The sequence below is a fragment of the Amblyomma americanum genome, chromosome 3 (genome assembly GCF_052857255.1).
Source record: "Amblyomma americanum isolate KBUSLIRL-KWMA chromosome 3, ASM5285725v1, whole genome shotgun sequence".
Lineage (NCBI taxonomy): Eukaryota > Metazoa > Arthropoda > Arachnida > Ixodida > Ixodidae > Amblyomma > Amblyomma americanum.
In genome coordinates this window covers 198,386,184-198,395,286 of record NC_135499.1, presented here as the reverse complement: position 1 = coordinate 198,395,286, position 9,103 = coordinate 198,386,184, and the positions used below count along the sequence as shown (strand labels likewise).

At 49.4% G+C, this 9,103-nt stretch overlaps 1 pseudogene; it reads left to right on the top strand.

The window, feature by feature from the left end:
* Positions 1 to 629: 629 nt before the first annotated feature.
* Positions 630 to 798, top strand: LOC144126501 (U2 spliceosomal RNA; annotated as a pseudogene).
* Positions 799 to 9,103: the final 8,305 nt, after the last annotated feature.

Below are 9,103 nucleotides of genomic sequence, written 5' to 3'. Positions count from 1 at the left end.
CTTCCTGCCTTCGAACTACAGAGCGCAGTTTGTGCAGTGTATATATAGAGTCCTACCCAGCGTCGTCCATTCTTACCCGCGCTGAAAGCGCTCCCAGCGAAGAGTGGCGTCCGTCTTTCCCACCACTACGGCGTCTTCATTCTGCGAGTTGTGGGAATTGTCGCCCAGGGAAACGGCAAGAGGCGGGGTGGAGGACCTTGATCTCGGCTGCTGTCGTGCTTCACACGCGTAGCCACACATACGATGAATGCTGATACATATCTATACACTGATCTCGGGTTTTTCACTCGGCCACGACTGGCCGGTCATATACCGGCACATCGTCATGCTGGTGAAATGAGCAGAAGGAAAATCATGTCAAAGCTTATTTGTTTAAGGTGTTGCTTCTTTTGTTCCAAGCAGAGTTTTAACCTTTATCGCTGATAATCAGGTAAAGTCAGGGAGGTACAATGAAATGTAAAATAAAATAAATAAAATAAAATGCACTTCTGTGCGTTGCTAATTGGTTCCCCTCTGCGGGTCCGTTTTTATTGTGTGCAGTATTTCATCATGAATCCTTAACCTGATACCTTATACCTGACTTAATGTCTGCTGATATTAAATACCTGATAACTGATATTTGAAATTTAATAACTGATACCTGATATTTAATATCTGATACCTGGTTTAATATCTGCTGTGGGTCCTTGGACCCAAGATATTAAACTTATTTTTGGAATATGGCGGAGTGCTCGGCTTGAAGCACTCTGGCACGGGTCGGCCCGGTATTGCACTGCCTCCGGGATCGGCCAGGGGCATATTAACGCGTGCCTGTTCTATCCATCTTCGCCCTCCTATCCTTTAACTCTCCCACTTTCAGCACGCGGCAACTAGCGTGGCTCGGCTTGAGCCAGTAGGCAGGCCCGAGCACTTTCCTTTTCTTTCTTCCTGTCAACAACAGCAGCAGCATGGATCCTTAACAACTGACAAGTTGTCCGTCTAGCAGTTCTGTTGAGTAATCTTTATTAAATGGAGCTTGCACAAAGACCTATTCACAATATGGAGAGGGGAGAGGGATGGGGCATTGCATTTGGAGGTCAATTCCTGCCTGACGGGCAAATTGCCAGAGGGGGAGCGCCGTGGGTCGGGCCAGAGCGTTGTTGCTCGACGTAGTCAAAGCACTGAATGTGGTGATATGTCTTTTGAGCTGTTTTCTACCGCTGTCGTGGTGGCCAGGGCAGTCCCACAACATGTGCTGCGCCGTGTCGCACGTGTCGCACGTTCTGCACGTTACTCTGGCTGTTGCGGCGCCTTTCTACGCCGAGCTGAAACACCACTCATCGAGACGAGCGAGGTGGCATGCCTCTGGGTGAAAATGGTCCCCTCCTCGTCTGTATGAACCGTAGAGTTTCTTACTATTAACTAGAGGGAAAGCTGGTGGCGCTGCACCTGAACCTCCATGTACGCGCAAATCATCATGGGGCGATGAGCTACTTGGTGCTGGACAGTAGGTCTTTTTCAGGAACACAGAGTGGCGTTACTGAGATGTCCCAATCCGTATTCACGGCGCGCTCCGCGCGCAGACGACTTCGGCGTAAAAGTAGTGCGCAAAAGCCATAGTAGCGAGAACAACACAGCACACGACGCCAATAAAAGGTTTTGTTGTCCGAAATGCTGTGGAAAAACCTTTTAAATTGTTGAAGCGACAACATTAAAAAAAAACATATCTATTTATAAAAGTACGCCTATTAAGCACGAAATATTGGCTTTTGTGGTCTGCAATGCTTGGCCAATAGGAGAGCAAGCCATCGCTTATTATGAACAAATTTTGCATTTACATGCTTTTCTGCTCGTCTGTTGCCATTTATAGACAGGGTGTTGAATTTTAGGACATTCTTGATTATCAAGACGAAGTGCTTCTCTTGCGGAACACATCTCGCCCGTCTCTGTGTTTTTCTGGACTTCTTACTGCACCTGTGGGGTCTACCGCCCCCTGCATCGCGGTGATGGATGTCCAACACCCGGAGGATCCTCCCGGTTCCCGTTCACCCGCGGACATCGGTTCGCGGAAGCGAGGAAATACGTCGAGTGGTAGCGAGGACACACAGCTGCACTGCGCATCAGGTGACGAGTCCTCGGAAGACAGCTTTCGACTTGTCCAGTACCGCAAGGCCAAACGAAAAATTATCATCTCATCTTCGGCGTCCAGCTCGGACACTGTGAAAACAGCTCCTCAGCGATGGCCTCACTCCATCCTGTTTGTGCCACAGAACGCTACCGACAACCTGCGCGTCCTCAACAGGCAAGCACTCTCCGTGTATCTAGAAAACACCGTGCCAAATGAGATCAAGGATGTTAGGATAAGCACTAGGCGAAACATCCTGGCAATCGATGTGATGAGCCCGAGCGCACTGACCATACTACATACAGCCTGTAACGCAGCTGGGAAACATCAAGGTCCGTTCCATCGTGCCAACGAATGGTGCCACAATAACAGGAGTCATATATGACATTGACAGTGAAATATCTAATGCAGACCTACCAATTTTCATAAAACCAGCAAGCGAACACAACGTGATTGTGCATGTTGGTCGCCTCGGCAACTCACGTTGTGTGAGGATAACCTTCAAAAGCGACTGCCTTCCACCCTACGTGAAGTTCGGCCACTTTCGCCACCAGGTTCGACCATTTATTCCAAGACCTATGCAATGCTTCAATTGTCAGAAGATTGGACATGTGAAGGGTGTTTGCAGACATTCGGCCGTGTGCCCTCGATGTGCCGAACCCCACTCAGAAGACAACTGCAGCGCAACTACGTTGAAGTGTCCTAACTGTCAAGGTGATCACTGCGCCTCTTCCAAAGACTGTCCCCAGATCAAGAAAGAGATCACCATTCTTAAACAAATGGTGAGAGACAACTCTACCCACAAAGAGGCCGCTGTGAAAGTACGGCGAAGACGACGTCACCGACGAAGGTCTTCACGGCGGAAAACATCAAGCTTTCAGGAAAAGTCACCTCGTCAAGCATCATTATCAGCGGACGTTTCCAGCACTCCGAACACCGATGTTGGAAGGGAGGAAACTGCCAGATCTCTTTCCACAAAGGAATGGCCGCCACTCCCGCGTACACGACCGCCAGAAGAGAAGCCGCCCGCAGTACAGCAAGGTGCTGTATCCGAGGAGTCGCGGAATACAGATGAGCAAGTGATAGCACTTATTAGGCCTTTAATGAATGCCATTCGCGTGCTGCTAAGCAACATGCACACACCGTCTGCCAGAAGTACGCTTCAAGTACTGGACGCTCTGAGTCCGGTGCTTGCAACCCTTGAGTAGATCATGGCTCCACAGCATTGGTCTTTTAGGGAAGAGGTCCGACAAGCAGCTATTTTTCAGTGGAAGGCCCGCGGACTCAAAGCGCGCCTTTCGGATTTCCGTCGCTTCGTGTACGCCAATATGTTTCCCATTATCGTCATTTGCGAGCCGAACTTATCGAACAAAATCAGGCTTTCTGGATATGAATCATTTATGTCGTCAGCTGTTTATGAAAACAGTAAGGTTTTGGTGTTTATTCGCCGTGACCTCACCTACACTCATCAGCCTGTACCACCTAATGACAGTAATCAATATATATGCCTAAACGTAAGGAAAAAGAATCTGGCCTTTACTTTTGTAGGCGCCTACCTATCTCCGTCAAGTCGATTTGATTACAAAAGACTACAAGACATCCTTTCCTCAACTTCCAATCCCTGGGTCATCATTGGAGATTTCAACGCCCATCATACACTCTGGGGAAGTCGGATCATCAACGCCAGAGGCAGAGCTCTGGTATCTTTCGCCTCCAGTAATGAACTTTGGCTGCTGAATGATGGAAGTCCTACGCTCTTACGTGGCTCCACGTACAGCAGCTGTCTTGACTTGGCTTTCGTCTCACGAAGCCTAGTCAGACGTACAGGGTGGTTTGCGGACATAGAGACGCACGGAAGCGACCATATCCCCACGTACATCAAGATCAGAGGATTGACCGCTTCCAAAACACAGGATACGATCCAAAGAGTGGACTGGCCTAAATTTCAGTCTATTATGGAAGAACACTGCGACGCCAGTTCATCTTTCGACTTGGAAGAGGCAATCAAGAGCGTGGTGCAAGACACTATGTGTACTCTAACATGCCCCTCGAAACTTAATGATTTTGATGTGGAACTAGAACGACTACGAGCAATCCGACAACGTGCTGAACGAAGGTACCGACGTACGAAAACAATGGACGATCTACGGACCGCCAGGCGCACGCAAAAGAAGATACAACGCCGGTTAGACAAGCTCGAATCGCAACGTTGGGCTGCCTTCTGTGAGTCGCTAGATCCACGCAAGCCTTTATCGCAACTAGGGAGAACGGTGCGCGGGCTGCGGACACTTCCCGTACAGCGATTCCCATTCAAGGCGCTTGCCCTCTCTCAAAAGAGATCGGAGATTGACGTGGCAGAGGATTTCTGCGCCAGATTATCCGGCCAACTCACAGCTACCAACATTCCATCGCCTTCGAGCAGCTACCCGCCACCACGTGATTTCCGGTTGGTTCTGCCATTCTCGATCCACGAACTTAAGGCAGCATTAGCTTTGTGTAGCCGCACATCAGCGCCAGGACCTGACGGAATTTCCTACCGAGCTCTGTGTCACCTGGGGAAGCGAGCGAGAGGCGTTCTTCTTGAGGTGTACAATGAATCTTGGAGAAATGGCACGCTACCAACAACCTGGAAGACAAGTCGCCTTGTTCCACTGCTGAAGCCTGGCAAGTCGCCGTTGGAGCTCTCATCATATCTCCCGATCGCTTTGGCGAGCTGTGTGGGCAAAGTAATGGAGAGGATGGTCATAGGACGCCTGGAGTGGTACTTGGAGTACCACAACACCTACCCAGATGCCATGGCGGGCTTCCGACGCGGTCGATCATCGATCGATAACGTCGTCGACCTGGTGACCTACATTCAACATGAGAAATGCCGTAAGCGTCTATGCGCATCCTTATTCCTCGACGTTAAAGGGGCGTATGACAACGTTACGCATGAAGCCATCCTCTCTGCTCTCGCAGAGGTAGGAGTGGGTGGTCGGATGTTTCAATGGATACGGAGCTATCTATCCATGCGATCCTTCTTTGTAAGCACTGAGGAAGGCCATACTTCTCTTCACTATAGCTACCGCGGCGTCCCCCAGGGCGGTGTACTTAGCCCCGTGTTATTTAATCTAACACTAATTGCTCTCCTTGAGCACGTGCCAACCACAGTCAGGCTATCAATGTACGCGGATGACATCTGCATATGGACATCTGCAGTAACACGCCTACAGTTGCGAGCGAGAATTCAGAGAGCCGCCACACAAACGGTTATCTACCTCCGTAATCGAGGTCTGGAAATTTCCTCCGAGAAATGCGCACTAGTGCCATTTACGCGCAAACCCATGGCAAACTACAGTGTAATAATAAATGGCCAAATAATACGACGGGTCCGATCGTACAAGTTTCTAGGTGTCATAATCGACAGGGACTTGTCATGGAGCCCACACATATCATACGTGAAAAAACGGTTGACATGCATCTGCCACCTGTTCAAGTTTTTCGCTGGCAAGACCTGGGGAATGTCACCTAGTGCCATGTTACAACTGTACAGGTTGCTTTTTCTAGGATTTCTGCGATACAGCTTGCCAGTAATAAACAACACAGGCAAAACGAATCTACGCACAATACAAAGTCTTCAGGGTCAAGTGCTCCGGATCTGTCTAGGCCTGCCTCAGAGTGCTTCAACAGTGGCTACGATAGCAATCGCTAGACCACCTTGTCAAGACCCACATTGAAATTGAAGTACTCAGGACCCATATAAGGCATCTAGCCAGGAATCCTCGTCACCATTTAGCCTCTCTACCAGCGCACAGGCCACACACATCTTTCAGCCAAACGATAACTGCATATGATGAATCATTGCCAGCTTGTTTCACTCCAGCTGCGAGACCTTCGATCCCTCCATGGTGCCTCGCTCAGCCAAAAATCAACCTCGCAATACTTGGTATCTCGAAAAAAGCTGATCTGTCATCACCAGCCCTTAGACAGCTCACGCTACTACATTTGTACGAGAACTACCATGACTCAACGCATATTTACACCGATGGATCTGTCCTTCCAAGCAGCTCCGCGGCGGCAATCGTCATTCCAGCGAAAGCTACAACAATCAAATTTAAGACGACCAACGCGACAACATCGACGGCAGCAGAGCTCGCAGCGCTCTTAACTGCCCTTCATCACATTGGTGATGAACCGCCACACAAATGGACAATATTCTGCGATTCGAAGGCGGCACTGCAGTCTCTACTGTCACCTCTACGACGCGGACCGCACGAACAACTAATCTTTTTATTACAGAGACGTTACACCATATAAGTGATGCCGGCCATGAAATAACGTTCCAGTGGCTTCCAAGTCACTGCGGGATTATCGGCAATGAACGGGCGGATCACGCTGCCCGCTCAGCCCATACTGAGGAGCGCCACGTCCCAATTCCTCTTTCTAGAACTGACGCGGCACGGAAGCTCCGCCTACTTGCTCGGCAGTGCACCGAGTCGCAATGGAATGAGCCACATTTAAGAAATACGCGCCTGTACTCACTTGATCCAACATTAAGTCTTCGAGCGCCATCACAGCTTCGCCGTAGAGACGCCACGCGTTTATATCGACTTTGGTTGGGTGTTGCCTTTACTAAAGCCTATGCTTTCCGCATAGGGATGACCGACACCCCAACCTGTGACCACTGCGGCCATGAAGAATCAATTGGCCATATATTGTGCTCCTGCCCGCAGTACAGTTCACAGAGGGCATGCCTTAGCCACGAACTTGACCAACTGGACGACCAACCGCTATCCGAAAAAAGAATTATACAACATCGAAAGAACCTACCGTCGCAGAAGAAGGCCGTGCAAGCGCTTTTGCGCTTCTTACAATCTACCGGCTTGTGTGAAAGACTAACTGGAACGCCTTGTGTGTGTGTGTCTCCATGTGTGCACGTTCCTTTTTTTTTTTCCTCTCTGTCATCTTTCTAACCCCTATCCCCCATCCCCAGTGTAGGCTAGCAAACCGGAGACTCACATCTGGTTAACCTCCCTGCGTTTCCTTTTCATTCTCTCTCTCTTGATTATCAAACAATGCTTGTTTTTTCTTTCTTTTTTTGGCCAAAAGTTGTAGTTCTGCAGTCGGTAGCTCTCCGCCCCATGATCCTTAGAGCGCCCATGATGGTACAGGTGGCCTCGAGGAAGCTCCATGCAAACTCCCATAGGCGGGGCACCAGCTTTCCCTCTAGTTAATAGTAACAAACTGTGGTATGGACATCATAGACGCTGCTGGAAAGTGACACGGCAATCAAGTCTAGGTGACCCGCTAGTGTTATAGACAGTACAGCCTTCCTGATTATTAATAACATAGTGCGAGCGTCGACCAAACTGCTGGTCATCCCTTATAATGGCGATAAGCGTGCAACAAAGCGAGAGCTCGCGCACGCGCGCGAAGGGAGAGCGTCGTCTGCTACGCTGTTCCGATCACGGGGACACACGCCCTGCCACAATACCTGCTCAGTGCTGTGGCATGTTGCAAGTTGCGCGTCCGCGCCGTAAGTGTCGCCACGGTCGGAACGATTGCAGCGATCCTGGTATCTGGCGGCTCATGTGTTCTAGGTTTCCATAATGGAATTTATTAATTTTGATTTTTAGAACGATTGTCACTGATATTGCAATGCCCAAGATGCCTAAAATCACTTTTGTACATCGATTGTCACTACTGATGTTTCCTTTAATAAACTGTTCTTTGGAGAAAACTATTTACGTTTTTGGTACTCGAGCGAGCGCCCTAAGCAGCTGCTAATCAGCCGCGCTGGCCGCGCCGCCAACTCCCAGGCACCGCCACCGTCGCATTTCAAAATCGTCCCCATTGGCTCTACGGGAATGTCACACCCTTGACCTGCTCGCAAAGAACAGGCGGGCAGTAGAGCACATGTGCATGACTAAGATGGGACACAGACGCTTGAAAGCTGCGATGCTTTTTTTTTTAATACCGTCTATACACAGAATGACTGATTAAAGAGCTGATTGGTGCCCCTTTTATCGTGTTCCCATCTCGCAGAGGGTTGCTCGAATCAGAAGGTTCGCACTCCAGGCAATGGTTTCCACGTGCTGCTGTATTTCCTTCCTTTTATTTTTTCTTATCTTAACTCTGCTTCGTCAGCGTGGCCTCCCGTAGTAGTGAAAAAAAGAGGGAAAGCACCACTCACTGTCCCATCTTAGTCATTCACACGTGCTCTACTGCCCGCCGGTTTTCCGCGAACAAATAAGGAGGGCCCATGGAGGGTCCGCGTGGCTGACGTTAGCAATACCATTTTTTTTTTTACAAACATCCGGGGCGAGAACGCCGGGTTCGAACTGTCGCAGAAGCTTCGCGATGCGTCGAATTGTCTCTGACCATTTGCTAAAGGGCAGTGCGCCCTGTTTTTATCCGTGGGCAATACTTAGGGGAAACTTAAACACTAGGCCCGTGGAACATTTTGTGAAAACATTTTCATGCTTCGTCGTACAACTGGGAATTCTCGACTAGCCCACAACATTAAGAAAATTGCCGTTAAGCATGGCGTTAACGTTATATTCTCTGCTCCCTGCAAGCTCTCGGAGCTGTGCCCACGCATATCACGAGGCAATTCGAGAATTCCCAGTTGTACGACGAAGCATGAAAATGTTTTCGCAATATTTAGACAAGGCGTCTCCAGGTCAGTGGCAGCTGAAATATCTGAGCACTCTCGTATTGCAGGTTCAGGTGCTATACGGGGCTCGCCACGACCGGGAGCACACTGTCGCGTTGTCGTTGACAGCACCCACGTGGGCAAGTTCCATACATTTATGGCATTGCTGCGATTTCATAGGTCACAAAAGGCACTCCTAGGATGTACAATCCTAGGTCACAAAAGGCACTCCTCCCTTAAGTAGTGCCCATTCAAAAATAATGAAAAGAGCAATAGCCATGAATTGCCTCAATTCCGCTTTAGAAAAATCATGTCCGCTTCAAATGTTTGAAAGTGTTCAAATGCAAACTGAGCGATTGCGC